This window comes from Molossus molossus, unplaced genomic scaffold, assembly GCF_014108415.1.
Source record: "Molossus molossus isolate mMolMol1 unplaced genomic scaffold, mMolMol1.p scaffold_m16_p_11, whole genome shotgun sequence".
NCBI classification, from domain to species: domain Eukaryota; kingdom Metazoa; phylum Chordata; class Mammalia; order Chiroptera; family Molossidae; genus Molossus; species Molossus molossus.
The window spans coordinates 83,625,222-83,646,571 of record NW_023425346.1 but is presented as its reverse complement, the minus strand read 5'-3'; the positions used below and the strand labels follow the sequence as shown (position 1 = coordinate 83,646,571).

The following is a 21,350-nucleotide window of genomic DNA, read 5'->3' as shown; positions in this document are numbered from 1 at the left end:
TTACTAGCTGACCCTTTACAGAAAACATTCACTGATGCCTATTATCAAAGAGCATGTTCATCTTTTGAGTGATATTAAAAACAGTATTTAAAAATAATATCCTGTCCTTTACAGTCTCACCAAAATGAACTCAATAGTTATGTATGAATGAAAGTAAAATTTCAGCCTTGAACATTTAAAAGCCAATTTCATTCCAACAGAATTTAGAAATTATGGAACAAAGAATGAGGAGATTGTTAAAAAAAAAATTGAGGGTACCCAATTAGTCATAAAAATAATGGCCCATTTACCCATCATCCTGACCTTTGCGCTTCCTTATTTGTTACAAAATTAAAATGACTATCTATTTTTCTAGACTTGCTCATATGATAAAGACATAAATGCCACCTGGAATTTATTTTTAAAAAGCACTTATGGCCTATTCCATAAAGCACATAAAATTGAATAGTCATTTTAAATTAATACAGTTCAGTTAGAAGTGATCATTTTAATTCCATATAAAAAAGATTCACTTTATTTAACACAGTTTTCATTAAGGGTATTACCTGGCACAGTTTGAGTATTTATTGCATTATATAGAGTGTTACAGCATCCCTAAAACAATATTAGCAAACATTTATACAGCATTTATTGTGTCCCAGAAAATATTTGAAGCACTTCACATATATTAGTTTATTTATTCCTCACTATCACCCTCTAAGACGGGCAACTGTCATTACCCCCACTTAACAGATGAGAAAACTGAGGCCAAGACTTTAAGTGCCTTTCCCAGCATGACACAGCTAGAAAGGGGCGAACATTTCAGCCATACACCAACTCTTTATAGACCCTGAGGGTTGATTTTTAGGTCTTTAACTCTGGTTAAAAACCTTTTCAAGCACAAAGTTTTGCGACTCCTCTGAGAAGTGGTATTTCAAGAATGGCAACTTTCAATTTTCTGGAAATACTAAGCACATCTATTATTCAGCATATTCAGCTTCTTGAACAATTTGAAGTTCACTCAGCTGCAGTTCTGTCCTTGTTCTCTACTCCATTTTTTCTATCAGGTTTGTTTATGCCACTTTCCAGAACCTCTCAGAGCTGAGTCTAAAAATTGTTGAGCACCATGGATGACAACACCTGACAAAGTCAAAAGGTTGACAACCATATTTAAGAGTTAACCTGACAGGTGGCATCCCAAAGTCAGTTGAGTATGTCAATCAATGAAGAACCCAAGATAAACACTTGTTTAACCATAAACAAAATCAGTTTTTATCAGCTGATGACTCAGATAAATCAGATGTGCCTACAGTGAACTTAGGCTGCGTATAACACAAGTTGGGCCTTTGGCATGTGTATGTGCAAGTCATGTGACACCTATGGCATTCGAGCTGGAATCTTGTGAAGAGAATATTGCCAAGGTATGATTTTTGTCAACCAATGTAAAAATCATGATTAATTCATTAAACAACAAAGTCAAGACAAACACTTCCCTGGATTGTTAGGCCAGAATACAGTACTTTTCATTAACCTTTGAAACATTCTAGCCTAAGTATCATTTGGTTATTTTTTATGTTTTGATAGACTTTGCCAGATAAACGAAACACTGAGATGCTTGACGTTGTAAAATCCTACAGAGCTTAAGGCCAAACAGCCTCATTGGCTAGCATTAGCCTACTCAACGAGCTCACAAATAAACAATAATAATGTTCTCTATGTCCTCTATCAATCTGTTCTATGAGATTCAAACAGTTGGAGTAATACAGTGCACTTGTCCAGGATAAAATTTCAACTACTGAGATTCTTGGGAAAATACCCTCTACCCAGGCAGTCTTTACCTAGAGCGTAGGCCAACATAAAACCATCTAGTCTAGTCTAATATGCTGGTAAACCATTTCCAAGCAGTTCATCATCACCACTTATTTGTTAGTAATTGAAAGTCACGGTGAACCAAAACCACTGATGGTTGAACAGAGAGATATTCCTCTTTTTTTTACTTTTTTTCCCCCTTTATTGATTTGAGAGCGAGAGAGAGAGAGAAACATCGATAAGAGAGAGGATCAATTGGCTGCCTCCTGCATAACACCCCTCCCCCACAGGGGGATCAGGTCCACAACCTGGGCATGTGTCCTGACCAGGGATCAAACTGGTGACCTCTTGGTGCATGGGTCGATGCTCAACCACTGTGCCACACCGGCTGGACCAAAGAGATATTCTTTTCTTGGGTTGTTTTTGTTTTGTTTTAATCCTCACCTGAGGACATTTTTGCATTCATCTTCAGATAGAGCAAGAGGGAGAGAGAGCAGGAGGAAGAGAGAGAGAGAAACATTGATGTGAAAGAGACACATCAACTGGTTGCCACCCACACAACCCCAACCGGGGCCAGGGACAAACTGCAACTGAGGTGCGTGCCCTTAGTGGGAACCAAACCCGGGTCTCTCTGGTCTGCAGGTTGCTGAGCCAAACCAGCCAGGGCTCTTGGGGTTTCTTTTTAGAAGAACATTATGCTTCTTGCCAAGGAAACACTTCAAAATATACATCTGAAAGAATTAAGGATGCTTAACAAAAGCCTTATTCAAAACATATGACCTCCAGCTGACCAGAGAATATAGGTAAGGTAGCTAGTAAGAGTTTTCCCCTTTCATCCTCAAACCTGCTACTTCAGGCTATTGCTCAAGAGGAGCAGACTGGATTAAGCAGATTTGGTAGACATAATCCAGTCTAGTTCCAAGCATCTCAATATAGTTCAAGGCAGTAAGAAAGGATATAAAGAGGTGAAGGATAAAGGATTGAATTAGTCACCGAAGTCAGGTTGAAGTCTCAGAATCTTTGTGTAATACAGGTTTATGTCCTGCTCATACAAATCCTGACATGAGTAGGGTTCTTCTCCAGCCCCCCTTTCTTTCTCCCATGCAGTGACCCAGCAATGGGGGTATATTCTCCTTGGACTCAGTTCAGGGCCTCCAGGATTACTGCTTGAGGAAGGGAGAGCGGAGGGCTGTGCATTGGCTCTCAAATGCTTTAGCACAGAGTGACACACATCACTTCTCACAGCCACTGGGCTCATCGAACCGCACGGCTCTGCCTACATAACAAGCGACGCAGAGAGAGGCACGATAAATGGAGATTTGTTGAGCAACAAAAATCTCTACTGCAAGAGGGAAAGAGGCAGGGTATGCCCAGCAGCTCCTTTAGGGTCATGTTTAGATTCCTTACTTTTTTGAAAGGAGATGAAAAGAAAGAATGCTCAGTGATATCAGTGAAAAACCTAATGTGCTAAATTGTTAACACATAGTGACCCTGACAATATATAAATATAAATAAATATTTTATTTTATAGACAAAAGCACTGCAATAGAGAGAACCTCGGGCAGTCAAGGGGCACGTGTGTGAGTGTTCTCACTGATTTGCATATTACACTGCTGTTTTCTGCTCAGATTTAGAATATATATGAAGAAATAACCATTCTTTGCTTGACAGTTTTCACGCAAACACGAACCACTTTTAAAATGGGAGAATAAGTTAATGCAGATACATAGGTTCATGTAGTACAAGGAGAAGAAATTGAGAATAGGCACAATAAGGATGTCACAAAATTTATCTTAATGAAAATGATTAAATTTCTAGGCCAAGACTCAAGGGCTTCTATGCCATGACTGCACCCGACTTTTTCAACTTTACCGCCAACCTTCTATACCATCACAAACCCTCACCTGTTCTTTGACAAGTTCTTCTGTAGACCTGTCAACTGCCCTTTTCATTTCACCTTCATATGTTTCTTCTCTCCCTCTGCAAACTCCTCTGTCTTTTTCTTCTCTTCGTCTCTCCTACCTCCCACCCTCCCTCCTCCAGGTCTGTCGCCGTCTAGTGGGATTGAAGCTCCTTTCTCAGTGGTCTCACCAACTACCCCTAGAAATGCCTCTCTCTCTGCCCACCGGCATACGGTATTTGTTTCTATCACTTAGTTGGCACTTATGCGAACTACCTTGTATTGTTAATTCAGACTTCTTAAAATTGAAATCCACAGCCCTGACCTTTTTTACTACTTTATTTCCATCCTAAATGCCATTGGTTTCTGTCAAATATGTGAGTTCTTTTTCCCCCATAGTATTTTGAATTCAAAATGAAAGACAAGAAATATTAAGTATATAAGAGTTGGCAACACATTTCAAATAAGGTTGCCATATTACCAAATGTTCTCAAGGATTATTGTCAATTTCTATTCTTATCACTGTCTAATGCTCTCTCTATGCCATCAGCAGCCCTGTGTGTCATTTGCTTGTTTCATGGCTGCCCCACCCAATCTATAAACTCTAGGAGAGCAGTGACATTTTCTTTTGTGTCCACTGCTGCACTGCCTGTCTGGTAGTACTTGTTCATCAAATGAATGAAAAACTGAGGTGTACACTACGGAACATGGAAAGTGTGCTGATGTTCTCCTTCTGTGGGCATGAATTCATCTGTTTCAAGCAATGAATCACCTCATCTACCTGGCTTACTCTTTCTCTGATTTGAAAGTGGGTGTTAGTAAAGGTTGAATGAATGAATAAATGAAAGAATGATAACAGTTTCTCTCCCTAACCAGTCTGACTAGAATTTTATTAAATTAGATCTTTGAAATCAAAATAACAAAAATTTTGGATTTGGAAGCTGTGTTGGAACCCTGGCTTATCACCTTCTGGCTGTGAAATATTGGCACACCTAACTTTTTGCACCTCCAGTTTTATCACTAGTGAAATGGAGATTATCAGTGAGACTTTCCAGACAGAGGTGCTGCTAGAATGAAATCAAATCGACTGCAGAAAGTGCTCTGACCCCTGTGGGAAACCATGAGGTGTCGGTCGTAGTCTTGAACCGTATGGTATTTCTTCACCACACAGCACTGCTCTGTATCCTTGGGAACAGTCTGTGTCCTACCTTGAGCAGTGTTCATGTCAATACATGATTTCCATAACATTTTTTTTCTTTCTTTATTGATTTCAGAGATAGAGGCAGGGAGAGGGAGAGAGAAATAGAAACATCCATGAGACAGAACATCGACTGACCTCCCCCTTTATGCCCCCCACTGGGGATTTGGTCCACAACCTGGGCATGTGCCCTGACCAGGAATCAAACCTACAACTTTGTGGTGCATGGGTCGATGCTCCACCACTGAGCCACAACGGCCGGGCAATATGTGATTTCTTAGCTTCGACCCTTCCCTTCAGTTTTGCTTAACAGCTACATACCATTCGTAAGTGCTTAGGACAGAAGGTGTCTTTGAGAAGGATTGTGCCAGAGAAAGAAAGCATCTCATTCACTTGCAGCCCCACGTTCACATGCTGGGAGCCATCTGTCACCCTGCAGGGACATACAGAGATTTCCCAGAAAAGGCATTTGGCTGACCCGGGTGACGGAGCACCAGGCTATTTCTTAGTTCAGTGTGAGCACTCACATCCCAGCTGTGGCCTCCAGAAGTCAGAATTCGGAGGACGGTGATGGTCCCTGCCTGGGCGCCCACACTCAGGATGACATTCCTGACTGCTGGGTCATCTGAAAAGGCGTGCGCACGGAAAAGAGGGCTCCGCGGGAGAGGAAAATGCACGCTGTGCTGTGATCGCCTGACCGGAAAAGTGAAATTCTAGCAAATCTACTTTTAGCCTGAAGACGAGAAAGCTCTAGAAGAGAGAGGTTTCATCAGCTCATCGGGGAAGAGTTTACAGTTAAGGGTGATCTCCAGCTGATTCAGGTCCTTCCTCTTTTGCTACCTATTGTTCAAGAGGCAAAGCGTGATGACTTAATGAGCAGAGGGGGGACTGAGTTGGCACCCACCCCTCCCCCTTCTGCAATGCTCATCTGAAATGTCTCTGTTCCTCCCCAAGTTATTTTCTTAACAGTGGCAGCCAACATTTTATTACTAAAGAAATTGCCAGTAATGACCTGTTTTAAGAGTGAGAATATTACTTGCTGGCTGAAAGGATATATCAAAGTAAAAGCCAGCCTTGAAATATATCTGAATCCGCAATTTCAGCATTCCCAGGTGTCCTAGAAATTCCATAACAATATTCATGCACGCATGATACACTGATTCTCCCCTGGGCCGCTTAGAAATATTAAGACACACAAGGCTATATCATTAAGATTTCACCAAACAAAAGGGGAGGGCTTGGCATACAGACAGTGGTGACAACAACAAAGAAAGAGAAAAGAAAACGAAAAAGCCAGCCTTCCGATAAATAGGAGGCGAAGGAGGAGGCGGAGCTCTTTAAAATGTTGTCCCTCCCTTCTATTATTCTGCTGGTGGCCATGCCATTCCTCTCCTTGGGGCTCTTTTCAGAATGGTGTTCCATTCTTGTGCTTTATTTACCGGCGTGGACTGAAGCGCACAGACACGGGTGGGACGGAGGGCTGTGGGGTGGGGGAGGAGTGCAGAAGGCAGCACGGGAGGAGCCCAGGGAGAACGGGGCGGAAGCCACCGCTGCAGGTTCAGAGGGGCTTTTATCTGAAGCTCCCAGTGGCCACCCAACGGCTATAATCAAGCCCTAGGTGTCTGATCTATACAAAGACGTGAAAATAAGACTGAAGTCTAAGCTAAACAATAACAGCACAATAACCAGCAAGCAAGCCAATGAAGTTGCAAATATTCCAGCTGCTCTAATTACTGTTGTTCCAAAGGCCCGTGAGGGCTGCCTACACCTTGCTTGGGTGCCTCTGGCCTCCCCTGACTCCCCGGGACTATGTCAACCACCGTCGGTATTTGCGGGCACAAAAGTTTGCTTCATACTTGGAAAATGGCTTTTAGAGCTACTCTGGGCCAATGAACAGTCAACAGTGTTTAAACAATTATTGCAACTTCAAAAATGTATTATTTTTGTGTGTGGCTCCCAGTAATTACATTATAAAAGGCCCCATTTTGAGCTTTAGAGTGATCCAGTGCCACATGTGGGGCTGCTCTGCCTCACTCCCACCATGCCCCCATCTCTCGAGGATCTCCCAGCTGTGAGGGCCAACAGCTTGCTTTGAGGGTGCCCCCTGCCTGTAGTAATGGGCATGATTTCACCTTTACCAGGGGCTTCAACTTGAAGGATTTTAAAAGCATCTTCTTAGTGAGGGGGTACAAGATGCTACAGTACAGTGGGGTTTTTTTCCTTTGCTTAATTTATTTATGATTTTAGTTTTCCATCTCACATCTAGCCTATTTTCTAATGCAATACCAAGTGGACTCATTCAACTAAAAGCAAGCTTTATGCAGCTAAAGAAAAAAAATGAGTTAAAAATCACAGACTGGAAGCCATTTCTGACTTTCTCTTTGCCTCACATTTTGGGGGGCTCTATCTAGTTCACATGAACTATATATGTTTTCCCTCTGCACAGAAAGTTTGCTTCAAGCTCTTAAACTATTCTCACTGGTTATTTGGGGTTCTCCTGGTTACTACACTGGGGTTGGGATGGAATGATGAGATCGTGGTCTAATAGAAGTTCATCTTACCAACAGCCTCCAGAAATGGACTGAAAGCCATTACAGTATAGAATCATGAGATCCTAATATAACCTTAAAATAACACTAAAATCTGGAATACAGATTATTACTAAATTGTTCAGAAGAAAACACATATACCGCTGCTGCTAGACCAAAAGATAAGAACCTTAAACTGTCAGAAGAAAGTTGTAAGTTTCTCTGTCCTTAAATAAGATTCCCTTTGAAACTTGTTCTAATATGATGTTTTTTATGCCTTAAAGGAGCCCATGCACTATCATCACAAAGACATCAACCATTCATTTCTCACCATGTTCTCAAAAAAATACTGTCTGTGTGTAGCATCATCTAATCATCTCTAAAGTTTCAGTATAAATATAAATGTCTATTTAACAGCTCATTCATTTAACACATTACTTACTACAGCTGCCTATTGAAAGCACAGTTTCCAACAGGGACCACAAGGAATAGCATTTATGCCATTATATGGCAGCTGAGAAATTCAGTCACCACAGACCCAGGGGAAATCTCTGGTTTCCAATTTCCCAGAGAATTTGTCTTGAGCATTACACAAATGAAGAGTCATTTCTTTTAAATATTAATGAAATAATTAAGATCATTTTTCTCAAAAAGAAATAATCTGTGAAGATATTTTAAAAGAAATCATTGCTATAGTAATCAAGCCTCCTTAAATTTCTTATTCTGATGACTTCATAACTAAAATGCAGACTTTTTAAAATCTTTATTGTTCAGAGTATTACAGATGCCCCCTCCATGTTGCCCCCTCCTCCACCCTATTTTCTGGGTCCATGGGCAATGTATAAATGCACATCAGTCCTTTAAACATATTTTTAAACTACAACTAGAGTAATAACTAAAAAATGTGCTTTATTGTCACTCTTGAAATTGCAAGAATTATTTATATGATACTTATTATTTTGGCAAAAGGTTTGATCTCTTTTCAAGTCAAAGCCTATAAAGTAGAGATAATTGTCAGGATATTTTTAAATTGAATAACTTCAATTTCAGTGCCCAGTAAGAGTAATGAATTAAATGAAGCATAATGCAAGTGATACAGCACACATATCAGAATTCATGTAAAAACTCACGTGTTAAAAAAGCCCAACAGACCTGTCTTCCAGCTCCTTTGTCGGGTTACAAAGGGCTTGTTTCTTGTTTATCTTTTTCCTTTTGGGGGGGTAATGATACAGGCTGGTAGGTTTCAGGGTCACTTTTTTGGTTTTCCTTTATTTTCTCTGCTTATTAGATTGTAACAACTGGAAGCAATGTTCTCACAGTCACACCATTCTTGCCCACGCAGTGTGACCTCTGGAAGCTTTTTTTAGAAAAGTGTCAGACTGCTTAGCAAGAGAGGCTTCTGTTATGCTTTGCTCGATATAAATCTGTAATTTTGTTGATGACCACGGATTTCAGTGGATGCTGACTGGGGCTGTTAGACTGTATATAAAGAATATTTCTTACAATGGGGACCAGTGAAGTGCTTATAGTAAGAGACTGCTTAACAGAGAGAAAGACAGACTTTGGAGCCCACCAGACCTGTGTGTGGCAAGTTATTCGATTTCATTGGGCCATAATTTCTTCATCTATAAATTAGGATCAAAATATCTACTTTCTAACAGAACAATTTTAAGGACTAAGGATAGGTGAGAGAAAGCTTCTTACAAGAGGTTTGACAAATATTCAGTGTCTGTTACATGGTACTAGTATTAATATACAACTCTATGAATTGGGTAGGGATGGTTTGCCAAAAACATTAAACGGAGGAAGTGTTGCCATTTATTATGTTCTATAGCACTTCCCAGACATGGACGGCATCCCAATCATCTGGGATCATGGTTAAAAATTCGGAGTCCTGGGTTCCAATCCAAGGATTCTGACTGCAGAGGTCTGGAGTGGGTCGAGGAATCTACCTCCTCTCACACACTCGATATGATCCTTAAGAGGGTCACAATTTGAAAAATAACTGCTATATAATATATAACTAATCCTACTGGTATAATCCTGATTATTTTGATGGTCACTATTAGTTTTAGAAAAAAGAATATTGTTCTCAAGATATTAGCTGTTAGTTTAAATGTTGTTGTGTTTTAATTGTACAGGCTTAGACCTCCATAAGTGATGCAAAAGAAGCCCAAATATTTTCCCCAGTAATTTGTGGATTGTTCCTCTTCTCAGAAAACCTGGTCTTTAGTTGTTCTGTGTGTGTGATAGATTTTTCATAAGATTTAATGAAAGCTTTGGATTCACGCCCAAGCAGGCTTGAACTTTATTTGTACAAAAGTTGGGTCCCATTCATATATTGCCTGGGAGCCAACGAATCTCAAGAGAAAAGCATTTGGGCTAAAGAAATAGGCAGTAACCATCTGCAGTTTAGAGAACTATTTCTATACTCTTTATATGTTATAGGTCTAAAACATTGTTATTGTGCAACAGGAAAAAAAAAGTCACTTTTATGTGTATTTATTTATTACTTCTCAAATACCTTCAATTACTTATTCTGTAGGAGAGTTGGAAAGAATAGTTCTTTACAAAATTGAATAGGAGAAGTCTAAAAAAGAATTGTTTGCCCTGGCCAGTTTGGCTCAGCGGTTAGAGCGTCGGCCTGCGGTCCGGAGAGACCCGGGTTTGGTTCCCGCTAAGGGCATGTACTTCGGTTGCAGTTTGTCCCCGGCCCTGGTTGGTCGTGCGGGTGGCAGCCACTCGATGTGTCCCTTTCATGTCGATGTTTCTCTCTCTCTCTCCTTCCTCTCTCTCCCTCCCACTCTATCTGTACAAAAAATGGAAAAATATCCTCGGGTGAGGATAAAAAAAAAAAAAGAAAAGAATTGTTTATTCTATGAAGGTTCCACTATCACGAATTCTGGCAAAACAGATATACATTTCCCAATAAGTTGTACCGTACTTAATGTGTCTAAGAATTGAAGGGAAACATAAAGCAATGCACATTTTCTTTTTGCTTTTTTTTATTATTTTTTATTTTTTTTATTTTTATCCTCACCCGAGGATATTTTTCCATTTTTTGTACAGATAGAGTGGGAGGGAGAGAGAGGAAGGAGAGAGAGAGAGAAACATCGACGTGAAAGGGACACATTGAGTGGCTGCCACCCGCACGACCAACCAGGGCCGGGGACAAACTGCAACCGAAGTACGTGCCCTTAGCGGGAACCGAACCCGGGTCTCTCCGGACGGCAGGCCGACGCTCTAACCGCTGAGCCAAACCAGCCAGGGCCTCTTTTTGCTTTTATTAACCCTGGGATTAAAACACTTCAATGATCCAATGTTCTTAGGAAAAAGACAAAAATCATTTCTTTTTCTTGAAAGACTCCATCTTATCTGGCCTTATTTATCCCTCCAGCCTCATTCTATCCCGTGCTCGCCTTACCCTCTGCTTTTCTGTTACACTGGCTCCCTGGTATTCCCTCTTACATGCTATGTTCCTGTAGCCACAGGGCCTTTGCATGTGCTTTTGCTCCACCTGAAATGCTTTTCTCAAGCCTCTTTGCCTATTGCTTACTTATAGATCACAGCTAAATTATTTTCCCTGACAAAGTCAATTCTTATATCTCTCCTTCAAGGCTCTTGTCATAGTTCTAATTTTGCCCATATTTGTGTGACTATTTAATTAAAAGCTTATTTCTCACTAGACTGTAAGCTTCATAAAAAAGTATTAATCCATAATTATTTTTGATATCAAGACCATTAAGACTCTGTGCTCTATAGCTATTTGTTAACTATATGAAAGAATAAATGAATGCTTACATCATATTGGATCAACCTAGCATCTATAATATTGAGAAGCTCAATAACTGTCTAATTAAAGGTCTAGGAATACATCTGTGAAACTTCAGTTGCATGTGCATAAAAGGAAGGCATCTGAGCAAATAATCACTGGGTTCCTATTCAGTTTTTTTTTTTTATTCTCACCCGAGGAAATTTTTGTTGTTGTTGTTCAGGTAGAATGGGAGGGAAAGAGAGAGGGAGAAACATCAGTGTGAAAGGGACACATCGAGTGGCTGCCATCCACACAACCCAACCAGGGCCGGGGACAAACTACGTGCCCTTAGCGGGAACCGAACCGGGTCTCTCTGGACCATAGGCCGACGTTCTAACCGCTGAGCCAAACTGGCCAGAGCTTCTATTCAGTTTTATTTTTATTTTTTAATCCTCATTCGAAGATATGTTTGTTTTTTTAATGGATCCTTTTTTAGAGAAAGAAGAGAAGGGGGGGGAGAGAGAGAGAGAGAGAAACATCGATGTGAGAGAGAAACATCCATTGGTTGCCTCCCGTATATGCCCCGACTAGAGATCGAACCTGCAATCTGGGTGTGTGCCCTGACCTCGGGAATCAAACCTGCAACCATTTGCTGTACAGGACGATGCTCCAACCACCTGAGCCACTCAGCCAGGCCCCCTTATCATTTCTAAAAATCAGTGATTCAACAACCCAAATGTCCATCAACTGATAAATAGATTAATAAAATGTGGCTTACTCATTTGGTGAAATATTATTCAGTTATAAAAAGTAATAAATTACTGATACTTACTACAACATGGATGAACCCTGAAAATTGTATGCTGAGTGAATGTCTTTCACAAAAGTCCACATACTGTATTACTTCATTTATAAGAAATGTACAGAAAAGGTAAATCCATAGAGACAGAAAATGACTTAGCAGTTCTCTATGGTTCATAAAAGATAAAAATGGGAAGTAATGCCCTGGTCGGTTTGCTCAGTGGTTAGAGCATCGACCCATGGACCTAAGAGTCCTGGGTTTGATTCCTGGTCAAGAACACGTAGCTCAGTTGCAGGTTTGATTCCCGGCCCCAGTCAGGGTTGTGCCTTCCTTGGGTGAGGATTTAAAATAAGGTGGGGTGGGGAGTAACTGCTAATGCATATGAGGTTTCTCTGGCGGGATGAAAATGTTCTAAAATTAGGTAGTAGAGATGGTTGCATCACTCTGTTAATATATTAACCTGTTAACCGGGGAATAACCGGGGAATTCCCTTTTTACTGTATGCAATGTTTGATGTATTTATCCATCCTGCTCGGTTAACAGGTTAAAAATCAAGGAATTATAGAAGGTAAAAGGGTGAATTTTTGTATGTGAATTATATCTCAATATACCTGTTACTAAAAAATAAAATCAATGATGCTGTGGCTATGTCAATTAATTCATGGTGTTAATACTAAAATCTAAATTAATTTTTCAAGGAGTTTAAATTTTTAAAAGGTTCAAATCCGAGAAGTAAAATAATCTTCCCATATGGAACAAAATAATTCAGAATATTCGATCTGAATATTTCTTCATTTGTTACTACATATTAGATACTGAATTATACCCTGTCTACTCAGACCCTATTAGAAAAATGCATGAAACACTCTCCCTGATTTCAAGGAGCTTATTTGGGATGGTAATTAATTACAGCACAAAGCTTTAGGCAAAAGTACAGAAGAAAAAGTACAAATCGGGGGCTATGCTGAGTCAAAGGAAAGATTATGTTGAATTTCAATTATTCAAGAGAGCATGGTATTTAATGTAAGCTTTATAAAGTTACATATGATTTAGGCAAGCAGAGATTGAGGGATAGAAGAAGAAAAACCTGAGAAAATAAGAAACAAAAGAATAGAAGCAATGGAGGATGGGCCATGAGAACTACAAGTGTTTGGCACACAGGGAATTGTGGGAGACAGAGCTGGAAATGAAGGCTGGGCCATATGACAGAGGGCTTGGAATTCTAGTTGGAAGAATGTATATTTACTCTGTAGTCATAGGGATTTCTTCATGGTTTTCAGTGAGATATTATAAGCAGTTGCACTTTAGAAAGATTAATCTTTAATTAAATGGATGAGCTTATCAAACATGTGGAACAAGTAAACCAATAAGCTTGGGCTAGACCAAAGGTAAGGTGGTTGGATGAGGAAAAGCTAGCAAAGACAACAAAGAAGCAACAGGACAAGTCAGCATTGCAGAATCTAACAAAAAAGTTTTTTTTTAATGGAGAAATGAGTGGCCACTGATGACATCTTTCTGCACATGTGTACAGTATTTAATCTTCGTCAGTCTTCCGGTGTTTGATAACTTGTCAGAGGTTTCACAGTCAGCTGTGGGCGGCAGAGTCAAGACCGAAACCAAGTTTTCAATATGATCTCAACTGCATCATTGTTGTACCAAAGAGAAGTCATTCAACATAAAAGCTAAGAGGTAGCCATTCTTTTTAAATGAGATTAGCACAGGAGATCACTCAAAAAACATTTTCAGCAAGTCTCAGGGTAAAAAAGAAATTTGTAAAATGCTAAGAAGAGAATGGGACAGGTAAGAAATGAGGTGACGAGTGCAGTTGACAAGTTAGAGGAGTTTAGAAAGCAAAGGGAATAAGAAGGTGGTAGCCAGAAATATAAACAGGTTTAAGCAGTAAAGTAAAAGGGTACCAGACTGATTAGAATCTAACGATAGAACATACCCACTGGGTAAGGCAGCTAAATGATATTACATTAAAGACTTGCAAAGGAGAGAATAATCTATCATATTTCAAAATGTGTTTGGTATAGATTGACCCTGGTAAAATTTTGTATTATCTCTTCACTGATTCATCTTAGTCAATGAAACAGTTGTTTCTTTCTGTATTTAAGTATGTATCTCTTACGATCCTAGAAGAAAAATAACATTAAATATTCAGAACATCCCTCAACTTTTGAAAATGTTGTAAATGTCAAATTGTATACAATGTTTATATAATTCCTAACTCTATGTGAAAGCAGAATGCCACCTTCTTGAAAATGTATGAGTACCTTGTATATGTATGAGTTTTGTGATTATTTTATTATACTACCTGGCAGATACTATTCGTTTTTCTAACCATTAAAAAGAACCAAAAAACTTCCATGCCCAGCCAGTGTAGCTCAGTGGTTGAGCATCGACCCATGCACCAGGAGGTCACCAGTTTGATTCCCGGTCACAGCACATGCCCAGGTTGTGGGCCAATCTCCAGTGTGGGGGCATGCAGGAGGCGGCCAATCTATGTTCTCTCTCATCAATGTTTCTATCTCTCTCTCCCTCTCTCTCTCTCTCTCTAAATAAATAAATAAATAAATAAATAAATACAAACAAACAAACAACAGCCCTGGCCGGTATGGCTCAGCGATTAGAGCGTCGGTCCGTGGACCAGAGTCCCAGGTTTGGTTCCCGCTAAGGGCACATACTTAGGTTGCAGTTTGTCCCCAACCCTGGTAGGGGTCGTGTGGGTAGCAACTAGTCGATGTGTCTCTCTCACATCGATGTTTCTCTCTCTCTCTTCCTCTGTCTCTCCCTCCCACTCTATCTGAAGATAAATGCAAAAAGTGTCCTCAGGTGAGGATTTGAAACCAAAAAAAACATTTAAGGCTAATACGTATTTCTGCTGAAGTTCAATATGAAAGCAATGGTAAATGATATATTTGATATTGTTAACGCTATTAATTTACTGGTGTGTCCTCTTAAAATACAAAAATATCAGACTTTCTTTACCATGCTAACTTGAGTTAACATTTGACTTTTTGACATTATTATTCTTCCTTTAAACAGAAATTTAATTATGCAGTTACTCAGCTGCAAAAAAGATAGCCTCATAGAGGCAAAAGCAAATGACTCATAGACATGATCTCAACTATCAAATGTCATAATTATTACACTCAAAATGACGTCATTAAAACAAAGAAAGAAATTTGCACAGATTTTCCTGCAGCATTTCTGTATATGCTCAACTTAATAGATAGATACTAATCAACTAGTATCTGATGAGATTACTCATCTATATATTTTTAACACCAATTTCCTTATTCTTTTTTCACATGTTATTATCAAGAGGAACAACTTGCCCTTTCACTGTCTGAAAACTAAATTGACAGCTCTTTATTTCTTTTATGTTTTTACCCATGGACATATATTTAGAAACAGTCTGCAAGATAAAGCAAGAAATCAGAAACACAGAACAACTTATTATTAATAGTCCCCTGTGGTGGTGTCAAGCAAATGAATGCTCTCTTAAAGACAAGTCTTGCCATATGATTTTCTTTAAATGAGAAAGACTATTTTATACATTTGGACAATTTATTTTCTGCTGAGTCCCCTCATCATACATGAATGTCAGTAATGTACCCACCATTTACAAAATGTGTCCATTTGAACATCCTTCCATCCCCTGCTTAATATCAGCTTCTGCCCCCTCCCAAAAGGTCAAGGTTTTCGTTCCTTGATTCCCAGATGACTGTCTACAAGTGTTAATGTTTGACAATACAACACAACTTTGATACCATTTAACTGTAAATTAAAGTTACAAGTCTTGCAAACAGCGCAGGAATTTTGTAAAGAGCATGAAGTCAATGTTGGAGAAATGCTCAAATCATGGGAAAATGAAGATCTGGTATGGTTAGACCAGTTACCGGGTGAAAAGGGAAAAGCTGTAAGGATGAGGCTACAATATCCATTTTAGGAGATAGTTATTTGTATGATGCAATAATTATAAAAGAATTGGAAAAATAGGTTAAGCTCTTGAATTTTTTTTTTTACAAAACAGCCTTTTGAAGCAGCATGCTGAAAAAGTCCAATGTGGCGTAAAGGAGGTTGGATGGTTCTCTACAACATTTATGGGGACATTCTCAAAAAAACAAAGAACACTTGATTCACTTCTTTTTTCCTAGACATGGCAACCTATAGTTGCAATTATTATGTAAATATTTCTCTGCATAGTTATAATACACTTATTTCATAACATTTAATTTATTTTTTCAAGTTAAAGATTGCCTCACACACTCTTTCTCTATACTTTTAATGAAATTTGATCTGTGTTTGCGTGAGTCACTTTAAAGGTCTCCTTTTCCGAGACCAGTTACTGGCAGATGAAGTCCTCTTGTACATGTTTAATGGAGAAGATCTAATTTTGAATAAATCTATTTCTATGCACTGTCTGAAGTCATACAAAACTAAGATATTGAATTGAGTCTCATCAAAGTACTCTGTAGAGATTATGAATGAATATTACTAAAGAATAACAGCTTGAAGCAACCCCATTTTTAAAACTGTTTCTTAGAATAGTCCAGTTACCTCTGTCCAAATATTTTCCTTTCAGAGATTATTCAATCACCTTTGCATCCCCTCACCACCCCCCGCCCCACCTCCTGTATATTTCTGCTGCATTAACTAAAATACAGTGGGAAACTCTTGACTATGTCTAAAATCTCTCTCTCTCTCTCTGACTGTGTGTAATATACCATAACCATAGAGTCTCATTCAGCCCTGAAGTTTTTAGGATTTCAGTGGGGAGGCCTTTGGATGTGGGAGTTTATTTCAGTCTGTTTTGGGATTTGCTGACACTACCACTTTGTCTTTCCTGTCCCCTTATACAATATGCCTGGCAAACTATAATTATTAGTATTCCTTTTGCAGCAGGATAATTATTTGTTATTTTTGCTTAAGTAATAAAAGAACCTAACAGTGTTCTCCGAACAAACAAGACTCATGTGCACAGGGTTCTCGGCTGCCTGTCTGCACAGTGGGAAGACCCCACTGCTCCCGTGCAACAGGCTGCCGTTGTAAGTCACGCCCGGGAAGTTCCAAAGACGATTTTATGGCAATCCTTTACAAAAACTCCTAAGACAAAGCAAGAGAGTCAGTCACATGTAGGAAGATCTCCCTTTTCTTAGTTCCAATTATATTTTAACTGCTGATGTTTATACCAGAGAACAAATGCATCATTAAAATGAATGCTGGTAAAATCCTTAAGACCAGGAGTAAAGACCTTTTTGCTACAATTTATGATTATGTAGATATGACACTGAACTCCTTGTATGACAGTCATTTTTGTTAACTCAAGGGCCAAACTACCAAATTGGCTCATCTGGCTTAGGGCAGATTAAGACAGGGATTTGTACAGCGTTCTCGTTTCAAGGGCACTGGGCACAGACTTAATAAATACCTCAGTGTCTGCTAGAGATACTAAATTGAATCTGTGATGAAACAAATGCACTCATTCTAAAAGTCTGTTCATACTGCTTGTTCTCTACCCTAATCTACAGCCTCCTTTGGGTACCTCTCTTTACTGCTGGACAGATCAGGGAACCTCAGAGGTAAATTAGTGCTAACGAGTGAATGCACACAGCAAAACAGTCCTCCAGCAGACCGTGGGACCTGCCACAGCTCAGCAAAGCAGAACCCTTAGCTCCCTGGAATGTGTAACGCGTCTCCCCGGGCAAGTACACGTTCCTCTGCCAGGAAAGCAGGACATCTGGGGCTTCACCTTGACATTATACAAACTTTTCTAAATCTGTGTTTTGGCCATCTGAGCACACACAGCCCTTAGACTGTTAGACCCACTTTGAAACCAATAACAAAGACAGTTAATGAAAAAGAAGGGTTCTCTTATAGCATTATATTTATTCCAAATATTGAGATTCTGTCATAAACATGCAAAACTGCGGCTATTCTATTATGTGCCCCCCTCCCCAAAAAGAGGAGGAAACAAAGAAATAAGAAGAGGTTAAATAGGGATTAAAGTGGGGGGAGGGAGAGTAACTCTCTCCCCACTTATCTATTAACACTGAGCCAGAGTTGCTGCCAAAGCAGAAAAACTTTGAAAGTGGACCGTACATGTTTAATCTGTGCCTGGTCCTCTCTTCTACATATAAAGAGTCCATGAACATCATTGGGGGGATAGTGTTCATGTATATTCACTCAATTGTTTGTGCTAAGATCAGCTTTCAAGTTTCTACATCCAATGAGACACTACCTCCAAAGGCACATCGGAAGTGATAAGCTCTCTCTGTTGATTATCGATTACTGTCACAGTCTTCTTAAGCCTTTGTCATGGGCCACATTTTAAGTTAAAAAGAAAAAAATCATAGCCTCACACCATATTGTAGTGTCGACGTCGTGCTTTAGTCTTAAATAAACCAAGGGGTTTATTTTTCCCAGAAACGTCTTGGCGTTGAATGAGAGAATGGTTGTGCGTAGCCAGTGAGCATCTTCCTGAAGGGCGTCTCATCTTCCTTTGGTTTTTAAGGTTAATCCATTTCTGTAGCAAATGGGCTCAGTTTAAGCCACTGATTTTTGAACTTGAGATGTCAGCCTGAGTCACTAGCCTCCCTCCTAGGGCTCCGGCAGAGATGTGGGCTCCAGAGCATCTCGCCAGTCACTTCCTGTCTCCAGCAATGAAGCCATTTCAAAGTTTGGTGGTGAATTTTCCAAGTGTGATACTGACTTTGGAGAAGTGGCACCAGGCCCCACTGGTAGCTCTTCACATTTGCAAAAACCCCGTCGGAGACTTAGTCTGGTTTGGGCGCACTCAGAATCCACTAAGGTTTTTATTTTTATTTTATTTTTTTATCCTCACCCGAGGACACTTTTTCATTCTTTGTTCAGATAGAGCAGGAGGGAGAGAGAGAGAGAGAAACATCAATGTGAAAGGGACACATCGAGTGGCTGCCACCCGCACGACCAACCAGGGCCGGGGACAAACTGCAACCGAGGTACATGCCCTTAGCAGGAACCAAACCCGGGTCTCTCCGGACCGCAGGCCGATATTCTAACCGCTGAACCAAACCGGCCAGGGCTCCACTAAGGTTTTTACAAAAACCTAAGTCTTCCTGATCTTTCTCAGTTGTCAAGAGAGCAGGTTCCTATTCTATGAATTCATTAAAAGAGATTCCCAGTGTGCATGCGTACCTTACTGGTAGTGGGTATTCATTATTAATACTAGTAGAAGATTAGGGTTTATTTCTGTAGTTATCTTCCTAGTCGCACTGGCTTTTCAAAGTGCTGGGATTCTGATTCAGGAAGTTTACAAAAGGCTCCATCCTGACAACTAAGGGAGGCCAGGGTGCCTCCTGACCTGAGCGCATAGGCCCACGTGACATCAGAAGCCAGGAGTGTGCAGGAGCATTGACTTGGCTACTGAAGGGGTAGCCCACTGCCTCTTTGCTAATTCTAACTAATGTATTTGATGAAGAAAAAATTCCTAATAGTTTTTAGATTTGTTTTAAAAGCCAAAGATACTTTGAACCTCAACCATAAATGAAATTTGCCAACTTTTTCTTTTTAACTGAGAGTTGCTTTGTTTCATGGGGGGGGTGGGGGAGATATGAAAAGCAGATAAATAGCTGAGACCTATTTGAGAAGGTACTACATATTGATCGATTTCCTTTTCAGACTAGATAAAATTCAAAAGACCAAAAGAAGACAAGTAGCTCAGAAAAACAAGAACAATGACATTAGAAGCCTCAGTCAGGGAGGTTTTCCGCAGTGTTTGTGGGAAGGGGGATCACAGAGCTTAACGCAGGATGAGTTTATGCACATCACGTACGTAAGCAACCTTCTCAAATGTCATTGAGCAGAGAGTCTGCTGCGTAATTCAATTTTAGTTTGTAGATACAAAGTGTACTTCTTTGAAAATTAAGATTTATTTTAGAAAATACAAGTGCTACTACTTCAAAGGAGACTGAGATGCTGAAGATCAGCCCTCCCTTCTTACAAGCAGGTCCCACAGAGCAGAAGAAGGACAGTTGCCAGCCATGTGTGACTCCACCTTCCAGAACTGATTGGAAGTAAACTCATAAATCATTATTGCTGGACCCCAGAATTAATCAGCCTTTTTATCATTTACATACAAGATAAGTCATTAGTGACACAAAGGGAAAAACATTAAAGAAAGAAAAACTCCCAAGAGCATTCCTCTATAGCATATTGACTTCCAAGCTCACTGCATTTTGAACATAGTTCATAAAAATTCTCTTTATAAGTAATAAACAGCTATTTACCTTTTTATAAAGCAAATGTTTTACATGGCAAAGAGTATTATATATCTTACAAAAATAAATAGCATTTTCTCCACTAGACTCAAAAATTCATTTCCTGACATTGTTAGAGTTAAACTTAAAAGGGGAATAATTTTTTCATGTGACATGCAGAAACAAATGAGTTACTTCTAAATGAAAATGTTCCCAAAATAAAACCCTACATTATTACGACTGAAAAAGAGAAACAATTGAAAAAGACTAATTGAATACCTTTAACTAGTATTTATCACAAAATACAATAAATAGAAAACAAAAATAATCAGAGTACCAGCCACCACTTATTCACCATATCTAAGTATTGATTTACAGTAGCATTAGAAAATCTATTTTATAATCTAATTTTAACCCTTAGATACAAAGCGTAGGTCTTTAAAAATTAAGATTTAATAAGTACTTCCCAGTCTTGCTAAGTACTTCACAATCAATATGACATTTATTCCTCCCAACTCAGAGATAAGAATTATTGAAATTACTGGTGGGCAACCTAGTCCTATAGATAGAGTAACGGACCAAGAGCACACAGCTGTCAGCGAGAGAAGCCTACACCTGAACTGACCTGAGCTGTTAGCCTCATAACCATATACTTGCTTGGTCATAAGAAAAACTCAGCACAAATCTGTGCAGGTCAATGAAGCCTAACCTTAACCTGCAGGAAAGGCTGCACCTTCACAATCCTGGCCGGACTGCCGGGCGTCCCGCAGAGAAGGAGCAGCGATGCATTTGGAACCAGGCAGCCGGCAGCCAGTCCCAGGCAGCTGCCTCCAAGCTCAGCCAGGGTGCCCGGGCTCCCCCAGCCACAACAGGAGGTGTGCCATTCCACTCTGCCACCGAATGATGGAGAGCGCTTGCTAAAGAAAACATCTAGGAGGCGGGGAGCAGAAAATAATCGCTCACAAATTTACCTTCCTTTGAGTCAGGCAGTAATGGACCCTTGCAACTTGGGGGATTGGTAGGGATTTGAATAGAAGTCAGGAGGGGGGAAAAAATCTCCATCTGGAATACGTTCTGGTGGTGGATGACCCCGGAAGTAGGCTAAGAAAAGGCAAATCCTATTAAGCCAGCTGGGCG

At 39.8% G+C, this 21,350-nt stretch overlaps 1 protein-coding gene across 25 annotated transcripts in view; it reads right to left on the bottom strand.

Annotated features, from left to right (window-relative positions):
- Positions 1-21,350, bottom strand: part of MAP2 (microtubule associated protein 2) — a 283,366-nt gene that overhangs the window by 102,934 nt on the left and 159,082 nt on the right. For 12 of the 25 annotated variants that reach the window (XM_036253787.1, XM_036253798.1, XM_036253795.1 and 9 more), the window contains exon 1: positions 20,923-21,176. The exons of 3 other annotated variants lie outside the window; for them this stretch is intronic. The gene's annotated coding sequence lies outside the window, so the exon portion shown is untranslated. 10 more of the 25 variants (XM_036253809.1, XM_036253810.1, XM_036253815.1 and 7 more) reach the window with 5 other exon arrangements.